We start from the raw sequence: 6,063 nt of genomic DNA, 5'->3' as shown, positions 1-6,063 counted from the left end.
GGCCACCCTGGCTGCACAGCAACAGCCAGTGAACATTGTGCTACTGTCACTGCTCAAGCAGAAGATTTGGCATCAGCCACTTTAAATATTTCTTATATTTGTTGTAAACCTCTGAAAGAAGCTTGGACACAAGCAAGAATCTGGTCTTCAGCTTGGCAAATAACTCTGCCTTTCCTGCTCTAAACAGGGAACAGATCTGCTAGATGTTCCTTTGGACATGGTCCAGTGGGATGAGGCTGGCATCTTCCCTGTTCAGATGTCCGCTGATACACGAAGAGGAAAGGCTTTGGAATGTGAAATGCAGGTTAGGACCTGTTATCTCTGCTTTTCTTCCCCTCTCTGCCAAGGAGAACAGAGTATTCAGCACACTTTCCTGTGCTCCACACCTTCCAGTGGGAGAAGAGACTCAGTGAGAGCAAGAGGTGCTGAGCCGCAACCCCACACCTGGCTAGGGGCAGCAGCTGGGGAAGGCAGTGTTTAGCTAATGGGAAGCTTGACTACCTGTAATTAACCTTCCTCTAAAGTTAATTAATTGCTCTGAAGGAAGAAAAATATTCATGCCTCCTAGAACTATATATTGTCAAACTGAAGTTGTATTTGATGAACTGTTAAAAATCTTCGGGGCTTGGGGTGGTTTTTTGTTGTGGGGGTGAGGATAATTGTTTTGGGGCATTTTTTTGAGTTTGGTTTTTTTGGTTTGTGTTTGTGGGGTTTTGGGTTTGTTTGCTTGTTTGTTTGTTTGAAGAGGCCAGTTCCTAAGCATTTACCACATGAAACTATTAAAGGTACAACACAGAAATCCAGATTAGCAGCTCTGCCTGGAAGAGAGGATCATCAACTAGACAGAGTTCAGCTGTAAAATAATCATGGGATTTGGCGTCTGGGATTTTTTAGTGTGAAAGAGATCATCTTTATTTTTTCCCCTAGAGGAAACTCCTCTCTGCCCAATCCTGCACTGAATCCAGTGATCTGGAGAAAGGAAAGCTGACATCTAGATCAAGGAGGAGACAAGAAATAGGAGCACTAGGAAAGCATGCTGGACTGTGAAAGGTGAGAAGCAGGAGACAGCTGCTGGCTGGCAAATCCTCCATTCTGTTGCCATCCTACCACAGTCCAGATCACACCAAAATATCCCAGCAGTGCACGTGAGAGTCATCAACCACTTGAATGTTCCCTGGTGAAGGCAGTTTGTGTGTTTATTGTGAGATTAGACAATATTTGTAATGATGTGTGTTGTTGGTGTAGTGGAATCATGCACCATCAACAGTGATTTAGTAATCAATGCTCCATGGTTCCCCTCTCCTGCACTGCTGTGGGAATTAGGCATCTACTTCCCCAGAACCTGTAAAAGACAGCAAATTATTAAATGCCAACATCATATAGGGCATAAACATTAGCTACCTTTAGCCATCCATCAGGCTATCTTTATCTCCATGAGTTTTATGGGATTTCTACCATGAGACAAAGAGTGCCATCTTAAAATTACTGAGGTAGTACTGCAAATACATAACCTTGGATCCACAAATCAAACTGGCAAAAGACTGGCTACTTAGCAAGCTGAGAACAGGAGCAAAAATGGAACAATGAGAAAAAGGGGTCTGGGCAGCCCATGGTTCCTCCATCTAGAGAGCTGCAAAACCACACAGAACAGATCCACAGTTCCACCCCAGTTGGTTTATAGATTTTATTTATTTATTTAAAGCAAATATAAAGGTCTGTACAAGCCCCTGTGATACACCTGAAAGCTACTTCAGGAGTTCTCTGTCTGTCCTTTCCTTTGGGGTAAATCTTGAAAGACAAAGAAGCATGGTGGAGGATTACCTTGCTCCTGTGCTGCTTTCCACTGCTTCTATAATCCAAGTGTTATGGGGCCAGGTCAGTACAAGAAAATTGAGCCTGGAAGTTTGGCAGATTCTAAATTACTGAACTTGAGATTCTGTGCAGAGGGTGCATCCTTATCCTAATGCAGTACTTGAAGAAGAATGAGGGTGGAATCACAGATCAGACTGGTGGAACAGTTACACCAGTATTGGCTCTTGGTTACCACAATTCTCCATTCTTAATCCCTAATGTATCAGATACCTTCACAGCTGGAAGGCTCCACCAAAAACAAAAGAAAAAAAGAGAAAAAGGGGGGTACAGAGAAACAACTACATTTTAAGCTTAAAAAATAATCTTACACAGGAAGCACCACTAGCCTTTTCCGCAGTGGGACAATTATTTGCACCATAGCTGCTTGTTAAGAACTGAGTTAAAGAAAGTTTTGCAGACTTTTGTTGACAAAGGTCTTCTTTCATATTTTGCCAAAACAATTTAGTTGCTATTTGAATGTGAAAGAGATTTACCATTAGATATCAAAAATGTAGCCTCAGTTTCTGCCACAAAGGTTAAGAAATCATTCTGTGTAAGGTGGTCTCTCACTTCCTCAGGAGATTCAGCAACAGAATCACTGAAGTGGCTCGTAGACTTTTCAAGGCCATTAGTCTATCTGCTGGTTTTAATGAATGTTTCAACTTCTGTATCCAAAGCAATAGAAGGAAAAGTATTAGGGTTTATTTGTTCCAGTTTAATAACAAGTTACCTCAAACTGAAAAAGTGGGATGATGATGATGATTTTTTTGTGCTTTCTGGACAGAGTGACTTTCTTAAGGCAAACTGTTTTCTACCTTTACTTGACCGAAGTGTTGTATTTACAAATACAAGTGTATGAAATACAGAAAAACATTCCTCTGCTGAACCTAACAGTCCTTACCTGTCCATGTACAGATGCAGTGCTACCTGAAAGATTTTATGCAGAAGTAAAATGTCAGCAAGCAAGAAATTGTCTACAGGTACTGCAGGTGAGGTGGCTTGAGTGCATTTTGTGTTCTCCTTTACGCTACTGTTTAAAAGGCAAGGACAACGACTGTGAGAATGAGGGAAATTCATTCACATAATTTGCCCAGCCACAAAATTCTTTTTTGCTTTGTAGAAAGCAAAAAAGAAGGTGTTTATTCCAGATAGTTTTTCTTCTCTGGTGATTCACATTAGAGGACTGCAGCAGCCAAGCAGACTGACAGCAAAGGGTGGTAGTGTTGTTAAGTCTGCCTGACCTGTTGTTACTTTGTGAAGCCATGCAGCAGAAGGTGCTTTCCCAAAAAGCATGCTCTAGCTGCCTGGGCCTCACCATTTCCACACCATGCAGCACCAGTCAAATGCTTTGCTGAGTACTGCAACACCAAGCCTTAATGTCATTACAGATTTGAAGTATAGTTACATAGATGACTAAACAACAGTCTTAATAAACTTCATCTCATGTACATTGTCTTTATACACACCCACTCTCTTGGACGGTATTCTGTCTCCACATGTAAACCAGTATGTCTCTTAACTGTTGTCACTGGGTGCAGATTTTCCATTACATACATAGTCTCAGACTAGCCTGGGTAGCAGCTGTTGTGAACTTCTTGTGGCCACTTCTTGGAAGCATTTGGGAACACGGCATATTTAAGAGCAAATGTTATCTTGCATTCTCTAGGCTACGCCTAGAATTGAGGCCATACATAAAAGATAAAAGTCAGGTTTGTCTAAAGTCAGTATTTAAATATTCTCTGCAGTTTGTTCTGAACTAAGCTTCTTGTGTACCAGCACAGAGCAACATCAAGTTCTCTTTACTTAGGTTGATTTGTTTTCACTTTGTTGCAAAAGTGTAGTATTTGTTCAGACTACACTAATTCACCTAGGACTAAAAGTACAAAAATGTCTACAGAAAAGTATGTATGTTTCAGTAGATGTGTTTACACCTACTAATTAATTGGCTAATTAATTTCATATACAGAACTTGGAGCATAAAGAAACAGTGTTCCTAAATCCATTTACAACAAAGCAGAGATAAGACTCCCATTCCTGGGGAGAATGCAAGCCATGAAAGTTTAAAAAACCCCTGCTAACCCAGAGATCTCTGCCCAAATGATCTCAGTTAAAAAACCCCAACCAACCAACAAACCAACCAACCAAAAAAAACCCACCCACAAATGAGGAAACAGCTGCAAATTACCCTTTCCTTTTCAGGACTGCCAGTTTTAGAGATGGCCAGCTAAGTCCAGCAATTATTCGTACATTTCAGATGCCTACAAGTATGTGCAGGACAATGAGAATTACCACTTTCACCTGTTCTTCAAGTGAGTCCACTTGAGCCTTACATCACTGAACATGAAGCACAAAGTTAACCATGTAATACAATGCTGCTACCACTGATAACTTTATATGGATTTGTGCTAAGTAGGATGTTTAGGTTTACAGATCTATCTGTTGGAAGCAACAATCTCCAAGCTAAGTATCACAACACTACTTCAGCTTCCAGTTTGCTGAAACTGCTCCCTAGTTGGCAAATATAACTTCTCCAGCCTTGACAATTGCAGGCTACAAATACCATAAACTGCAGTAAGTAGCCACCTCTCCCTCTCACTTTCTGTTATCCTAATTCCCTGAGCCTGAATGCCTCTCCTAACCTGCCTGCAGCTACTCCCCATGCTTTTGCATCTGGCTGCCTCACTATTTCTGCACACTACTTTCCATAACTCACACAGGATGATCCAGGCTAGAAAAGACCTCTGAGATCAAGTCCAGCCTTTGACCAATCACCTTGGCACTAAGTGCCCCATTGGAACACAACACCTTCAGGTGACTGCACCACCTCCCTGGGCAGGGAATCCATTAAAACATTTAAACCTTTCTGCCAAGAGATCCGTCCTATTGTCTGACCTGAACCCAGGCACAGCTGGGGTCCTCTTGCTCTATCACTTACTGTCAGGAAGAGGAGACTGACCCCCACCACACTACAACCTCTTTCAGGCAGTTGTGCAGTGATGCAGGCACCCTGGAGCCTCCTTTTCTCCAGGCTAAACCCCCTCAGCTGCCTCACATTCCACACAGGACTTGTGCTCCAGACCCTTCCCCACCTCAATGTCTTTCTTGAATTCAGAAACCCAAAACTGGACACAAGATTTGAGGTGTGGCCTCACCAGTGCTGAGTACAGGGGAACAACCATTGATCTTGCTGGTCAGACTATTCTTGATCCAAGCCAAGTTGCCATCAGCCTTCTTGGCCACCTGGGCTCACTCCTGGCTCATATTCAGCCAGCTTGTGGACCAGCATCCCCAGGTCCTTTTCTGCCAGGAAGCATTTCAGCCACTATGCCCCTTGTAGCACTGACTGGAGTTGCTGTGATCCAAGTGCAGGATTTGACACTTGAGCTTATTGAACCTCAGCCCACCGATCCAGACCCCGCTGCAGAACCTTCCTACCCTCCTGCAGATCAACACTCCCACCCACCTTGCCACCATCTGCAAGCTTGCTGAGGGTGCACTCAACCCTCTCATCCAGATCATTGATAAAGATATGGAAAGGACTGGCCCCAGTGCTGAACTCTGGGGAACCTCTTGCGACTGGCCAACAGCTGGATGTGGCACCATTCCCCTCCACCCTCTCCTATCCACTTTTTATTCAGTGAAAAGTGCATCAGTCCAAAACAGGGGACTGCCAGCTTTTTCAGAATGTCATGGGAGAGAGTAGCTATTAAAGGCCTTGCTGCAGTCCACATAGAGAAGATCCACAGCCTTTGCCCCTTCCACTAAGTGGGTCACCAGGTCACAGGAGATCAGGTTGGTCAGGCAGGACCCGCCTTTCCTAAACCCATGCTGGTAGGGCCTGATCCTTTGGTTGTCCTGTATGTGTGATGGCACTCATGGTATCTGCTCCATAACCATGCTGGGCACCAAGGTCAGGCCAATAGGCCTCTAGTTCCCTGGATCCTCCTTCCAGCCCTTCTTGTGCCTGGGTGTCACACTGGCCAACCATGTTTTGAAAGAATAAAACTGAAATTAAATATACCAACAATTCTTTGAGATATTGGGACTATGGTTTAGAGAACAACTTTCTTAACATTTCCTAATTTGTCTAGATCATAATAAATACTGGTCAATTAATCAGATTTGAAAGATTTAACTTCAATGTTTCAGCTACCCTGCTTTCAATTTACTAAGAATTTTCAACTGCAATTTATGGATAAGACATCATGGATT

This window comes from Oenanthe melanoleuca, chromosome 2 (genome assembly GCF_029582105.1).
Source record: "Oenanthe melanoleuca isolate GR-GAL-2019-014 chromosome 2, OMel1.0, whole genome shotgun sequence".
In the NCBI taxonomy this organism is placed as follows: domain Eukaryota; kingdom Metazoa; phylum Chordata; class Aves; order Passeriformes; family Muscicapidae; genus Oenanthe; species Oenanthe melanoleuca.
Note: the sequence above shows the minus strand (reverse complement) of the source record.